This window comes from Ceratotherium simum, chromosome 33 (genome assembly GCF_057802395.1).
Source record: "Ceratotherium simum simum isolate JZ-2026a chromosome 33, ASM5780239v1, whole genome shotgun sequence".
In the NCBI taxonomy this organism is placed as follows: domain Eukaryota; kingdom Metazoa; phylum Chordata; class Mammalia; order Perissodactyla; family Rhinocerotidae; genus Ceratotherium; species Ceratotherium simum.
Genome location: NC_141932.1, coordinates 19,885,016 through 19,900,749, shown reverse-complemented (window position 1 = coordinate 19,900,749; position 15,734 = coordinate 19,885,016). Strand labels below are relative to the sequence as shown.

The window sequence follows — 15,734 nt, the reverse complement described above, 5'->3', positions numbered from 1 at the left end:
TGCTCTATGCTTCACCTAAACCAGACTGTTGGCTCTTGCCTGAACAGGTCTTGTGTTTTCCCACCAGCTCTACTTTGTTCACACACCCAGCTCAAAGCCACCTCCTCTCCACAGCCTCCCTTGATTCCTCCCACAACCAAATGTGAGCTCTCCCTCGTGTAGAAGTGCTTAGCCCTAACTTGACTCTCTCTCTGCACTTACCATAATCTGAAGGTACTTCCATACCTTATACTGAAGGCTTTGCTGTGCCCCTCCTACCTCCACCCCCTGCCCTTCTACACTGTAATCTCCTTGGTGGCACAATCTGGTGTATGGTTTCCATATCCCTCACATTATCCAGCACAGCACACAGTAAAATTTGCTAAGTGAAAGAATATATCCTCAGGTTTCTAAGTTCAAAATGTTGCCCTTGGAAAACTCTATACCCAGGATTGATAGCAGCTCTATTGACTTTTCGGGCTGGATAACTCTTTGCTGTTGAGTGCTGTTCTGTGCATTGCAAGACGTTTAGCAGCGTCTGCATGGCCTCTACTCACGGGATGCCAATAGCAGCCTCTCCGTGCCCCACCCTCCACCCGTTAGGAGAGCCAAAAATACCTCCAGACATCGCCAAATGTCCCCTGGAGGGGGAAACCGCTCCGCTGTTGACAACCACTGCCTTATATCAATAGTTCTCAAACTTGGCTACACGTTCAGATTTATCTAAACTGTTAGACTCAGCCTTGAAATGAGGGGAACTGAGATCCAAATCTGGCCTCTACCTCTTACTCTGCAGCCCTGGAGAAGCTGCTTAACATTTGGAGCCTCAGTTTTATCATCTTAAGATGAATAAAATACCACTTAGCACACAGAATTGTTGTAAAGATTAAATGGTCTATAATGTGCACCTAGTAGGGCTTAAATAAACAGACTGAGTAGCATTTCTCAGCAGCTCCTAGAGCACAAGGACAATGGACTGGGGAAAGCTCGCCATGCTGCCAGGTGGCGCGATTGCAAACCACATGGGATCCCAGGTGCCTGTTCAATTCTTGCAACATCCACTAAGTCTGGCTAGAGGAAATGACACCCCCATCTACTCCCAAAAACTAAAATTTGATCTACTTCATCTCTTAAAATAACTATATATTGCTCAATATGCTTTTCCCAGGAGAGAGGGGAAAAAATAGATGACAATATGTGAGAATGTTAGGAAATAAATCACTTATAATAAGAGATTACTCCTTACTTATAATATTACTTATTAATTATACAATATCTTATAATAAAAGATGACGTGTTACGCTATCCTATGTGGCAGGCACTGTTCTAAGCACTTCACCCGTATTACCTCATTCTGTCCTCACAGAAATCTAATGTATTTTTCAATTTTTAACTTTTCATTTTACAGACTTAAAAAATGTTGTAATATAATCAGAGTTCCAACATATACTTCATTTAGTTTTTTTCAAATAACATCTTACACGACCATAATACGATTATCAAAACCAGGAAATTAGTACTGGTATAATACTATTAACTAATGTACAAGTATTCAAATTTTGCTAATCATCCCATTAATGTCCTTTTTCTGGTCCAGAATTCAATCCAGGATCCTACACTGAATAAAGCTATGTCTCCTTGGTCTCCTCCAATCTAGGGTAGTTTCTCAGCCTTCCTTGTCTTTCATTACATTGACACTTTTGAAGAGAACTGGTCAGTTATTTTGTAGAATGTCCTTCAGTTTGGGTTTGTCTGATGTTTCCTCATGATTAAGTTCAGACTATGAATTTTTGGCAAAAATAGCACAGAAGTGATGTGTGCCTTCTTGGTGCCTTATCAGAAGGCTCATGAGATCAATAACTCTCATTACCAGTGATGTTAACTTTGAACGCTTGGTTAAGGTGCTGTCTGCCAGGTTTCTCTACTGCAAAGTTACTATTTTTCCCATGGTAACTAACAAGTATCTCGTGGAGAGATATTCTGAGACTATGCAAATAGCCTGTTTCCTCTCATCGTATTTTTGCCCATTGATTTTTAAAGTCCATTGATGGGGGCCAACCCGGTGGCACAGCAGTTAAGTGCACACATTCCGCTTCGGTGGCCTGGGGTTTGCCAGCTCAGATCCTGGGCGCAGACCTACTCACCGCTCATCAAGCCATGCTGAGGTGGCATCCCACATAGAGGAACTAGAAGAACCAACAACTAGGATATGCAACTATGTACTGGGGCTTTGGGGAGAAAAAAGAAAATGAGGAAGATTGGCAACAGATGTTAGCTCAAGGCCAATCTTCCTCAAAAAAAATAAAACAAAAAAAATGAAGTCCGTTGATGATTCTTGCCTACAACAAGTATTACTATGGTATTAGCCAAATGGTGATTTTCTATTTCCATTATTCCTTCTATATTTATTAATTGGGATTCTAATATAAGAAAAAGTTCTTCCTTCTCTCCCATTTATTTATTCAATTATTTATTTATAGAAGTAAAGGTTCATAAATATTTGTGGATGATTATCCATTACTATCATTATTTATTATGCTGCCCATATTGTCTCAAAATTGGCCAGTGAGAGCTCCTCCAAGTTGGCTTCTGTGTCACTTTGACATATCACTTGCATAGCAGTTCCTGACTTTCTGACACCACAAGAAGTTCCAGGCTCATCTTGTACAAAATTTACTGCCCCAGCCCTGGAATCAGACATTTCTCCAAGCAACCCTGGTTCCTTTCATGGGACAATGGTATTCACAAACCATAACACTAGGTATTGCCCATTGCTACTAGGTGCTATTGCGTCTAGGCCCTCTAGTGGACAGAGCTAGGAAACAGATGTATGTGTACACACACTAACGCGCTACATTAGCCCTGTTTTACAAATCAGGTAAATGAGGCATAGAAAGGTTAAGCAACTTGTCCAAAATCACAAAGCTAATATGTAGAGGAACTGGGAAGTCAAAACAATGATAGATCTACCACAAGTCCTAATAAGTGGATCGAACTTCTTTACACATACAAGTCAGCAGAAAGCAAGAAGCCTAACATTCCAGCATAGACCCTTTCTTGGGGAAAAAACTAGAAGTCTGCAAAATAACCACAAAAACCATCATGTACTGAATACTTACTTGGGCACCGAGCACCAGGGCACTCACAGTAGCTCATTTACTCCTAACTCTGCAAAGTGGATACTATTACCCTCATTTTATAAATCAGAGAACCAAAGACCAAAGAAGCTAAGTGACTTGTCCAAGACTACAGAGTTAAGTGACAGAACAAGTAGTTGAGCCCAAGTCTGTCTGGATAGAAAGTCCATGCTTATTCCACCGTTTCAGTACTTTCCAAATTTGATTTTAGGTAGAACACAAATTAGCTTTTACTTTAATAGTTATATGTTTATTTGAATGCATGTTAGAAAAAAATATAACCATATATCAAACCCCTAATCTCACAGATAATATTGCATAAGATAGGCTGTTTAGTAAATTAAATTTAAAGAAAAAGTATTAAGTAAATAATAGTAGAAGTGGTACAAGCTATCGTAAAAATCATAAAGGTGGTCCTTAATGTCCGAGGGCTGGGAGACATTAGACTGTAGTAACGTGCAGCTTCATTGTCAGTTACACCATGAAACTAGGGTTATCAGAGCTGCAGAAAGAAAAACAGACTAAGAATCTTGGACCTGGGTTTTAGCTCCAGATGTGTCACCATTACCTTTGTGAACTTGGGCATTTCATTTACTCTGTCTGGGCCTCAGTTTCCTCATCTGAAAAAAAAAAAGAGATTGTGAATTAGTTAATTGGCACAACCCTTTTAAAAGCAATTTTGTAATGATATCAAGAAACATAAAGCTGTTCTTAACTCTTGACCCATTAATTCCACTTTGGGAATCTTGCCCAAGACAATTAATCCAACATTTGGAAAACAGTTATAAGCACAAAGAAATTTATCAATATCCAAAAATAAAACAATCTAAATATTCGGCAATGGGAGAATAGTTAAATAATGTGGAGCACATATACTTGTTGGGAGTGTTATGCAGTCATGAAAAATGTTATGAAGGTCACATAGCAATATGCTTATAAAGTGAACAAAAAGAAATTTGTTCACGTGCCATGATTATCACCATGTACAGAAAATCATATGCAGGAAATAGGTCAAAATACCAACAGCTGGTAAGAGTAAAGATTTCTTTATTTGTATTTTCCAAATTTTCCCTAAAATCATTAGATTACATTTAGAACGAAAAAAAACTTCTCAGTGAAGGAATTCAACTAAATAATCTCCAAGATTCCTTCTGGCTCTAATATTCTACAGCTTTCCTCTGGAACTAGAAGAGGTCAGGTGAGAGTAAACTATTAGAACAGTTGGGATGGCAGAGGCTATGTATGCCTGTTTAAATTACGTTAACAGCACTCAAAACGGCACATGAGAACATTTGGAAACTAGCACTCAGGGAAATGATGCAACGCCCTCCATTTGTGCAGACAGGGCACGAGTCCGGGAAATAGGAGACTGGGATTGGACCAGACAAACTATGAGGGCCCTCTCTAGACAACTTGTCCGTCCGCTTACTGAACAAAGATTTACCAAGTACCTACCATGGGTCAGGAACCACGTAGCTGAATGACTACTGAGCCACTGGTTCAGTGTCTAATGAGGCAGAAATATTTTTAGCTTGCCAGCGCTGCTATAACAGAATACCACAGACTGGGTGGCTTAAAGAACAGAAATTTATTTTCTCACAGTTGTGGAGGCCAAAAGTCCAAGATCAAGGTGTTGGCCATTTGGTTTCTTCTGAGGCCTCTCTCCTTGGCTTGCAGATGGCCACCTTCTTGCTATAGTCTCACAAAGGATTTTTCGTGTGTGCACATACATCCCTGGCGTCCCTGGCATTTCTTTGTGTGTCCAAATCTCTTCTTCTTATAAGGACTCCAGTCAGATAAGGTCAGGGCCCACCATAACAGCCTCATTTTTGTGTGTGTATGTGAGGAAGATCAGCCCTGAGATAACATCTGTTGCCAATCCTCCTCTTTTTTGCCAAGGAAGATTGGCCCTGGGCTAACATCCATGCCCATCTTCCTCTATTTTACATGGGATGCCACCACAACATGGCTTGACAAGTGGTATACTGGTGCGCACCCGGGATCCGAACTCGTGAACCCCAGGCTGCCGAAGCAGAGTGCACGAACTTAACCACTACACCACTGAGCCAGCCCGCTAACAGCCTCATTTTAACTCAATCACCTCTTTAAAGGCTCTCTCACCAAATACAGTGATTCCGAAGTACTGAGTGTTAGGGCATCAACATAATTTTGTAGGGACATAATTCAGTCCACAACAGATTTCAAACAACAAACCATAACTGTGCAATAACACAGCTGCATTCAAATACAATGAGGAACCATGTGAAGGCTGACAGGAAATATCAGAAACTACTCTACAGAGGAAGCATCATCTGGGCCCAGATCTAGCTCCAGACTCTCAAGTCTATAAACCATCATCCTTGATTGTCATAAAATATTTTAGGTACAACAAAATGGGAATAAGACAGCATCAGGTGATAAGACAGACCTGAATAGAAGCCAGAAGAGAAATGGATTTGTTCCAGAGGAACAAAGGTAAATACCATCTTCTTTTACTTGAACTGGGATTATCAATTCAAATACAGCAAACTTGGAGGTCAGGTGAAGACTCTGACTAGTTTATGGGATAATCTGCTCCTTGCTCTCATTCCTTAAGTGATGAAGATTTTAATGTGTGTGTTGGGGAGTGGTGGTGGTGAGGTCTTGATTGACCCCCACCTTTTGCCCTCTCTTCCATCCAGAAGCCATTGTCTCCACCTACCTCCAGCTAAGTTTTTCTTTAGGCCAGATTTAAACCTCAATTCCTTATCCATTTAAAATACTCCTCTCTTGAAATACCCTAAATCTCAAAACAAAAACAGAAGAGAAATGGAACTGCAGTGACCTAGGTAGCACAATGCTAGGGGACCATTTCTGTTGGTCCCTAACTTTCCCAGTGTCTAGAAGTGACCTGTTTCCTTCCAACAGGGGTCGCCAGAGACAACAGGGGCCCAGACCAGGCTTCTGGGAGGTGGCTCCAGGCAGGTGGCCAAGAATGTGAGTGCAAAGGCCACTAACTCAGCATCAACAACAGCAATGCACCATCATGATCCCAACACTCTCCCTTGAGTCCCTCTGAGACCAGTGCAGATGTCATCTGAGCTGACCTCACCCCTTCCCCTCTCCACCAGCCCACCACATGCAGCACCAATGCTTGTTTTCTTCCTGAGTCTCAGGCAAGAGCTGGACTCCTCCAAGGTCCAGGGGAGAGCTGGCTGAATCTCCGGCCGCCCCCTCCCCCGGATCTTTTTCCCCAAGAACTCAGAGCTGCCTTCCAAAAGCTTCCTGGATCTTATTCTCAATCTTATTTTACTCACACCTGAGACTGAAATCAGAGAGGAAAAATGGCTTACCGGAGGTAAAGCAGGCACTAAAAGGCAGACACCTAGGTCTTATTTCTCATTTTCTGGTCCCCCTAATGATATCCGATGCCCCCTCCAAATCTGCCCCCAAATTCTTACCAATACAGCTCAGGCAAAACAACTCAGAAGTCCTGGGGCTCATATAACTGGGTATCTCCACTGCTCTGTGTTGCCCCTTTTCCCCACCCCACGGCAATAGGAAACAACAAAGGAAGGCAAGGAAGATGGCAAGTAAAGCTCTGCCCTACTCCCTACTCTCAAACATATTAACCCTCCGGTCTAACCAATAACCCCATTATTTCAGATTGGTTCCTGAGAGCCCCTAAAAGAAAACTCATGACACTGCCTGGGCTGCCACAGAAGCAGTGTCCCTGTGATCATTTCAAGGGCAATGTGAAGAAAACCAGTAAGTTTCAAAAGAATGGCCTTCCCTAAACCAGAGTCCCTCTGTGGAATCAACCAGGGATGAAGCAGGGGTTGAGAATAGACAAGAGAAGTGAAATGAAGACCAGGAGAAGCACACATCTCAGCCTTTTCTACTCAATGTCCACTCCTGGGGAAACAGGAAGAGGAAGAAAAGCAGGACACGATTCTCCTAACATCAGAAAGGGTTAACCACGTTCTTAGATTTTAGAGCACCATTGTTTATCAAAGTGCAGGGAGATGGGGCTGTGGGGGAACTGGTCATTGATCTCTGAAGATGACACCAGTGTCAGCGTCAAACAGAATTTGATTCTTCCCTAGACTACCAGTTTTTAAATGTCATATAAAAAGTAAATTGGCAAATGTTAAACTGATTCATATTATGATATTATCAAGAATGGGATAAATCAGGATCCCTATCACTGTTGATGGAAGTAAAATACAATTTGGTAGTACCTATCAAAAATTTAAATGCGTGTACCCTTTAACCCAGTAATCTCACTTCAAGAAATTTTTAGTATAGAATACTTGCATGGATACTCAAAGATATATCTACAAGAATATTAACTATAGCAGTATTTGTATTGACAAACAAATGGAAATAAACAATGTTCATCAAAAGCAAATTGGGCAATTGTGCAGTTGTCAAAAATAATGAGGTATATCACTATGTGTTGATCAGAAAGATAGTCACAACATATTCAGTGAAAAAAAGATACAGACCCCTTCTTCACACACTTCACTAAAATAAATTTCAAGTGGGTTAAAGATCTAAATTTGAAAGATAAATTTATAAGGGAATATAGGAGAATATATTCAAGACCTTGGGGTAAGAAAGGATTTCCTAAATAAGATACAAAAAGTAAAAGCCATAAAAGAAAAGATTAACAAATCTGACTTCACTGAAATTACGAATTTTGGTCATCAAAAGAATAAAATGACAATCTAAAAGTAGGAGAGGATATCTGAAACTTATATAATTGAAAAAGGATTAATATTCAGAATATAGAAAGAATTCCTACAGATCAATGAAAGGAAGGCAGACAACACAACAGACAAATAGTCAAAAGACTTGAATAGGCACTTCAGAGACAAGGAAATCCAAACAGCTAACCAACATATGCAATGGCACTCAACCTTACCAGTCAGTGGGAAAATGCGATTTAAAACCAAACAGATATCACTATACATCATCATATCGGCAAAAATTTTAAAGTCTGACAGTACCAAATATTGGCAAAGAGTAGAACAGAGAAACTCTCGTATCCTGCTAATGGGAGTGTAAATTGGTAAATCACTTTGAAAAAATGCTGGCAGTTATCTATTCAAGTTTAAGCTTTGTGACCAAGAAATTCCACTCATATATTTTGAGGTATATACTCAAAAGAAATGCAGGCTGATATATACCAGGAGACATGTACAAAAATTTCATAGCAGCATTGCCCATAACTACCCCAAACTGAAAACTGAGCAATGAATTAATAAATGGTGGTGCATTTGAATATTATATATCAAGGAGAATGAACAAACACTTAACATTGTAAATGAATTTTACAAACATAATGTTGAGTAAAAAAAAACCAAGACATGAGAGAATAGCTAGAGTATGATTTCATATACGTCAAGTTCAAAAACAGGCTAAATTTAACTAAATTATTTAGGAATACATAAGTAGGTGGTAAAAAAATCAAGAAAAAAATTAAATGCTTACTATAAGAGTCAGGATTACCTGTGTGAGGGGGAGAGGGAGGATAGTGATCAGAAAAGGAGCGGGATGGCTGGCAACATTCCATTTCTAGGCCTGGGTAGTCGTTTCATGAATATCTGCTTTATAACTATTTATTGAACTTCACATATGAGTTTTTATGGACTGCTGTAGATGTATAATATTTTGCAATAATGAAAGATTTGTTAAAGGTGCAGAGCACAGCAATATATATAGTATAACCTCATTTTTGTTTTTTAAAGTAAACAATTATGTTTACATACAAAAATATATGGAAGACTATGCAGCAAACTATTAACAGTAGTTAGCTCTGGGGAATGGGGAGTGGAATGGGGAATGGGGTGGGGGAACGTCCTGTTCCTTTTTCCTGGATGTATTTTAATTTTTTTCCACTGAATGAGTCTTACTTTCATATTTTAAAAGCTCTCATAAAAATTAAATTTCTAAAATGTTTTTAACACTAATCTCTCCCCTTTATTTTCACCCTAGGGCACCAAAGGCACCACAGGAAGTCAAACAAGCACTCCAGAGGCTGCCAGAAATTTCTCAAACAATGTCAGCTAGCAAGCTTTGCTCTGCCTTTATAGGAGCTCTGAGAGCCCACTCTCCCAATGAAACATTCTCAGTCAAGAAGGCAGTGAGCACACCTAGAGGACGCTCTTCTCCCACCTCTAGGTCCCCTTCCCTGTCTCCACTCCAGTGGCCTCAAAAAGCATTTTCCCTAAGATTATTGCTCCCTCTAGTGCCTTCTCTCCTCAGTCTTTTCCTGTGCCCTCCCCTTACCCAGGCTTAAGCTTAATTACCTGAAAGAAACCGGGAAACTACAGTTTCCTAGTTGGTCCCAACTGACCTAAAATACAAACAGGCAAGCATCAAACAGAAGTCAACATATATTTTTAAATGTAAATAGTCCAAATCATTTCTTTCCAATGGGGTCTGGCAACTCACACTCAATCCAGATGATCCACTTTACCCTCTTCACTCTAAACCCTACCCAGATTCTACACACAATTCTCCCCACACCACCCTCACTCTCTCTCCCTCCACTGCCCAACTATTTATTCTTTCACTCATTCAACAAACCTTTCTGGGGTAAGATCTAGGTGGGCAAAGAAAGCAGGTATAGCAATGAATCAGACACGGTCTTATAAAAGATAATATAGGTTAAAAAACAAACAAACAAACAATGACAACAACAACATGGCACAGTTTCCTGGCACACAGAATGCCTTTAGTATTTATGATTATCATCATCATCATCATTAATGGTCATTGTACTCTGTGAGTTTCCAATGTAGTAGAGAGGACATATATGCAGAACCATAGGTCAAGGCTAGAGAGATGGTGTGGAAGATCTCAAATGCCACTGAAAAGGGCTTCAAGCTGTAAAAATGGGAGGACTTCATGTTTTTTTTAACATGAGAGTGAAATGATCAAAGCAATAATATAAGGAAACTAAACTGGCCACCATTTGAAAGAATGAATAAAGAAGAAAAGATTATTACAACAGTTTAGAGACTGCCTCCCCCTTGGACCCTGTCATCAAACATCAGAAGGGGAGAAAACAAAAGGAACACTCATCCAGAATCTGGCTTCTGTCATCCCAAATGAAACAGAGGACTAAGTTGGGATGTTTGCCTTAGGAGACAAAACATTTTAACTGAGTGATGAGTGGGGCAGGCTCCTATTTATGACACAAGAGGACAAGCCCCTACCCTCTGGTAGGAGAGTGCTGGGCACACAGCCTCCCCCTAATGCAAGCCCTTTTATCAGTTCCCCTACATTTAAACCCAGCATATATGGGGTTAAAACCAAAAGCACTCATGCCCTTTCCCTGCTTCTTTAAGTTACATTCATATGTAAATATCAGTTTTTTAAATCTTTGTATGGTGAACTTCACAAGGCAGATAGAAGTTAAAAATTGTTAAAAACCCAGGTGGCCTCATGCTGGACTCATACTGAAGTTTTAGCTAACTATCAGTTCTTGAAGATTGTTATAGGGAAACTGATATCCAGAGACTATCAGGAAGCTGAAGCTTCTCAGACTCCAACTCCTTAGCTTCCTGGCACCAGAATCCACCCTCCACCACAGAGACAGACAACCAAGGACACCCACCTGCGGATTCCTTTATCTTGCCATCCTGCTCCCTGCAAACAGCCTCACAAGGCCAAATGCAGGCTGGTGTGAAAGCGCCAACCTGCAAAGCCAGAGGCTCCCCCTCCCTACAAGCAGCTGCACTCCTCACAACCTTTAAAACCCCTTGCCTCCCAACTTTTGGGGAGACTGGACGAATTTGAGGGCTCATTCTCTTCTCCCGGCTGACATCACCTGAAATAAAAACCCTTTCCTTGCCATAAGCTTGGCGTTCCAGTTTTATATGGCCCCTCTTGTGTGGTGGGTAAAGAACCTTTGTTTGTGTCTGGTAACACTCCTATTCCTAATCCCTCTTCCCACAGCAGGAGGCACAGAGTGCATCACTTGGCACAGGAGTGGGGGCCAGCAGTGGTTGGCCCACTTGCCAACTGCCTTAAAAAGGAAGACCAGGGATGTAATGATGAAGGAGTGGAATCCAAACGGAGGTGCCATCATGAGAAATCAATGAAGGATCTGTGACAAAAGGGGCGAGGGGGAGGAGAGTCAAAAGGATGAAGCCCAGGAGGTCAACATCTCCCTTAAGGGAAATAACAACAGTGGAGCCAGGTGCTGAGTCAGTATCTAGCCCTGACTGGGAACCTGAGCCACACCAGACACCAATCACCCAGCCAGAGCCTGGGCCAGAAAAGGCCCCCACAGCCCAGCCAGCATCTAAGACTCAATACTCAACAGCAGCCTGCACCACAGCAATCAGCTCCCACCCAAAGGGGGCCCTTCACTCAACAGGAAGCTGCCTCACAGCAGAGACCTGGGCCAGGAATAGAATCTAGAAGTCAACAGGAACCAGACTTGAGAGAGGGACCTGTAGCCCAGCCAGGACCTGGCCCAGGGGAGCCATCTCTAGCTCAACAAGAGGGCGGATCAACACCTCTACCCCAGCCTAGACTTGGGCCCCAAAAAGGACCACCTCCCCAGACAGAATCTATGTCCCAAGAGAGACCAGGACAGTCAGACTCTACTGCCCAGCAAACAGCTCCAGCCCAGGGAGCCAAATCCCAGCACGGATCTTTGACCGAGTGCAGATTTCTATCAGAACTGCAGCAGCAGTCCTCATAGCGACCGGCCTCAGAGTGGAAGACATGTTTTGAGTGGATCACAGATCTGGACTCAGAATCAGATGGAGGTCTCCACTAAGGACCGATCACCAGCCATGACGGGTGGGACAGTGGCCAAGGGAATGAAGCTGGCCTTCAAGGGCAAGCCTGGTTATGGAGTGACGTCAGGACATGGTGGGAAATAGCACACGGGAAGAACAGCCAGCCAGAATCACAGACACTACCAGGACACAGGTGAGTCTGAGCCTGGGGGACCAGGAGCCTCCCAGGGACGGTCATTCATTCAGTCAGGGTTACTAAGGACCTCCAGTATGTCATTTAGCTCGGGTGAGCTTAGTCCTGCCAGACAAAGATCCCCAGCCCCATTTGATGGATGAGGAAGCTGAGACCTAGAGAAGAAGAGGCTGTGCCCGAGGCCAGGAAGTTAAGGAGCAGCCAAGCCAGGATCCCAGCCAGGGTCGGACATCTTCCCCTGCACTAGGCTGCCCCCCATGGAGGATCGGGGGGAAATCACAGAGAAGTGGGAAAGGGCTCTGGGCTAGGGGCCAGGAAACCAGGGAAGCTGCCCTCCTGCCAGTATTCATCCGCCCGTCCCCAAACCACCCAGCACAGCCCTGTGGCAGACAGTGCCACAGCCCCCAGCAACACCAGGCTGACGTGGACCTTTACCATCGGGGGGTTCCATCCCGACTGTGCAATCCTGAGCTCCCAGGAAAGGCACTTGCTCCCCGCCAGGCTGCCCCCTCAGGGGAGTCCCAGGCCAGCCAGGCCTCATGGCTTTGGGGGTGTTCTCAGGAAGGGGAGCCTGGGAGAGCGGCTGTGGAGTCGCCAAAGTCCCGGGCAAGGTGGGCGCTGGATGGAGAGTTGCGGGAGCGGAAGCGGAGGGTGACAGGCCCAAGACTCCGCGGGCCGCCAGCACTCCCCCCTTCCTCCTCAGAAGCAGGCAGTGGGCCCCGGGGTGCAGCTCCAGCTCCGCTCAGGCCCCGACCCTGCTTCTCTAGACTCACAAGCCCCGCCATGCAGAGGGCAGGCGCCCGAGTTTCATCCGCGGAATGAGGGGTCCCTGTTGAAAGGGCCTGAGGGAAAACAGTGCAGCCCAATCCAGAAGCTGCGGGTGCTGTAGGGCCGCTGAGTCCGCAGGCCGGCAACGCTGGTCTCGCCCGAGGCCTGTCCCTCCCGGAAGGGCTGGGCGTCTCTCCAGGGGGCTGAGGAGAAGACGGGAGCGGGTGTCTCTCTGGGCTGGTCGCCTGCTTTGGGAGGGCAGGGAGGAGCGTCGGGATGGAAAGAGAGGGTCCCAGGTCTGCTTTTTCCGGCGCTGAGGATAAAGAGCTGTTTCTCTAGGCTTCCAGAACCCAGTCTCAGGGCACACCCTCACCACAGCGCCGTGGCACATGAGGCCGCCTCTCCTCAGGAGCCTGAGGCAGTTGACTGTGTGCGCATGCGCGAGCCTCCAGCCTCCTCTGTTTCCCGCCTTTTCCCAGGCACGCGCCCTCCCTCTACCTCAGTTCCTCCCTGCGTCCGGCCCAGGGCTTGGGGCTAGTGCGCTGGCGCCGACCATTCTCCTTCCCCTCCCTTCCATTCTCGAGGGAGGAAGAGGGCAGGGAAAAGAACCCTGAGAAAAAGCAATAGAACTAGGAGACCAGGGGCAGGGAGAAGGCGGGGCTTCCTCCTCCAATGGCTCCCAGGCAGAGCCACGCCTCCAGTGCTGGCGCCCCGCTCTGGCTTTGAATCGCCCCAGGACTTGGCCTCCCTCTCCCCCACCCCTTGCCCCCAAGCAGAGGCTCAGCGGCGCCCTCCACGCCCCCTCCAGAGGGCGGGCGCAGTCGCGTTATAGGGAATCCCTTCCTGCGAAGGTGAGTGGGAAGGCGAGGCTGAGAGCCAACACGTGAGAACATCTAGGCTTCCCGGCTGGGGTGACACAGCGAGACTCCCTACTAATCCTGCCAGAAGGACGCTTTTCGCTGTTTCCAGTGCTGCATTTTCGTTGGTCGCAGGCCCTTTAATGCCTTGAGTGGGCGGGGCCAGGCCGTAGGCCCTAGCGGTTGAGGGCGGGGCCCGGAGGTGGAGTGAGGCCCGGATTGCTCAGGGGGCGGGACCCAGAGAGGAGCGAGCCCAGGATTGGGTGGTGTGGTGACCCGGCGGTGGTGTGTAGCAAGGACTGGCCCTCGGGGCGGGGCCTGGCGGCTGGATTGGCCCTCGCGCGGACACCGCGGAGAGTTGATGGAGTCCCACCGGGAAATGGGGCCCTACCTTCTGTCTCTCCAAGCACATCCACAGTGTGGAGTGAGGTCCAGTCATGCTGCCCGAGCCTCACCCGCCTCCTTCTCCCTCATCCCCCAGAACAGTGAGATGCTCAGCGGCCTGGCGAAGTCCGAGGGTCCGCGGAGCCTGGAGCTGAGGCCACGTCCCCAGCAGGCACCCCACTCCCGGTCCCTGGTGGTGCATATCCACGGCGGCGGCTTCGTGGCCAGACCTCCAAATCCCGCGAGACCTACCTCAAGAGCTGGGCCCAGGAGCTGGGCGGCCCCATCCTCTCCATCGACTGCTCTCTGGCCCCCGCGGGCCCCTTACCCTGCGGGCTGCAGGTGTGCTTCTACCCCTACTGCTGTGCCATCAAGCACTACCCTCTCCGTGGAGAGCCCCACCCAGCCTCTTATTGCCACCCACTCCCAGTTCCTGCCCCAGCCTGTTTCAGCCCTCACCCCCTACTGCAGGGGGAGTGAGCCATCCAGTGGCTCAAGCCTCATTGTCGCACACCAGCCTCCCCTTCCATCTCCTACCACCCAGCCCTCTGCCACCTTTTCGCCTCCCACCACCCATCCCACTCCTCCATCTCTGCCTCAGCGCTTTCCCCCACTGCCCCACTGCTCACTCCACCTTCTCTCTCAACCACTTCCTCCTTCTGCCTCCTGCTCCCCCACTTTAGCCCTGATGCTCCATCCCCTCCACCTCTCCCTCTCCTCTGACCTTTTCTTTCCTCCTCCTCTTTCTCCACCCCCTGCTGTCCTGCTCTGGCCCAGCTCCAGCCCATTCTTCCAGCTCCTCTGACCTCCCACTTCCACATCTTGGGAATCACAGAGCACAATGGGGCCACACCTCAGGGCACAGGGCCTGTGGCCCTTCTGTGCTGTCAGCCTGATCCCTGGCCTTCCATCTCAAGGCCTCAGATGCCCCTCCCTCCTGAAATGGGCCCTTGGTCTCTCCTTTCCCATGCCTGTCCTCCTTGCTTCTAAGCTCCACCCTCCCAAGCTTCACCAGAGATTCCTGATCTCCAGGCCTCTCCATGTCCTAAGTCAGCCTGATCCTCTGACCACTGTCCTTCAAATGGGTCCAAATCCTTGCCTCAGTTTAGCAGTCTATAAAATTAGTTGGCTAGACCTTGGGTTTGGGGCACCCATGCCCCACCTCTGAGAGCCCAGGGCTCCTGGCCCAGAGCTCAAGATCCTCCCTGCAAGGTGTGACCAAGCCCCCCTCCAAACCAGGCTCAACAGGTAAGGGGATATGCCTCTCAGGGGACAGTGTAGGCAGGAACCTCTGCTTCACTGTGTCCCTTTGGGCTGCAGCCTATGGGGTGCGGGTGCCAGATGGCATCATGGCAACCTACCCAGCCACAATGCTGCAGTATACTGCCTCTCCCTCACGCCTTCTGAGCCTCATGGACCCCCTGTTGCCCCTCAGCATGCTCTCCAAGTGTGTCAGCGCCTATGCTGGTAAGGCCTACACCCACAGAGCTGGGTCCTGGGGGTGCTTGGATGCCTGGGTCCTGCAGCGACAGGGGCTACAGCCCTGGCTCCTGGGTCTGAGGGAGGAGAGGCTGAGGAGAGGAATCTGAGACTCCTGCCGAAGCCATCAGATATTCTTGGGTCCCTAGGGACACAGATGCCTAAAGTTCTGGGTGTTGAGAAGGGGCCCAAAAAG

The 15,734-nt window shown here is 46.7% G+C and overlaps 1 long non-coding RNA gene across 1 annotated transcript in view; it reads right to left on the bottom strand.

Annotated features, from left to right (window-relative positions):
* LOC147912877 (uncharacterized) overlaps positions 1 to 14,585 on the bottom strand; it is a 58,105-nt gene extending 43,520 nt beyond the window's left edge. The window contains exons 1-2 of the long non-coding RNA XR_015549503.1: positions 14,312 to 14,585; positions 3,685 to 3,736 (exon numbers count right to left, since the gene is read on the bottom strand). This is a non-coding gene — a long non-coding RNA (uncharacterized LOC147912877). The remainder of the gene's footprint in view (positions 1 to 3,684; positions 3,737 to 14,311) is intronic.
* Between the last annotated feature and the right edge of the window lie 1,149 nt (positions 14,586 to 15,734).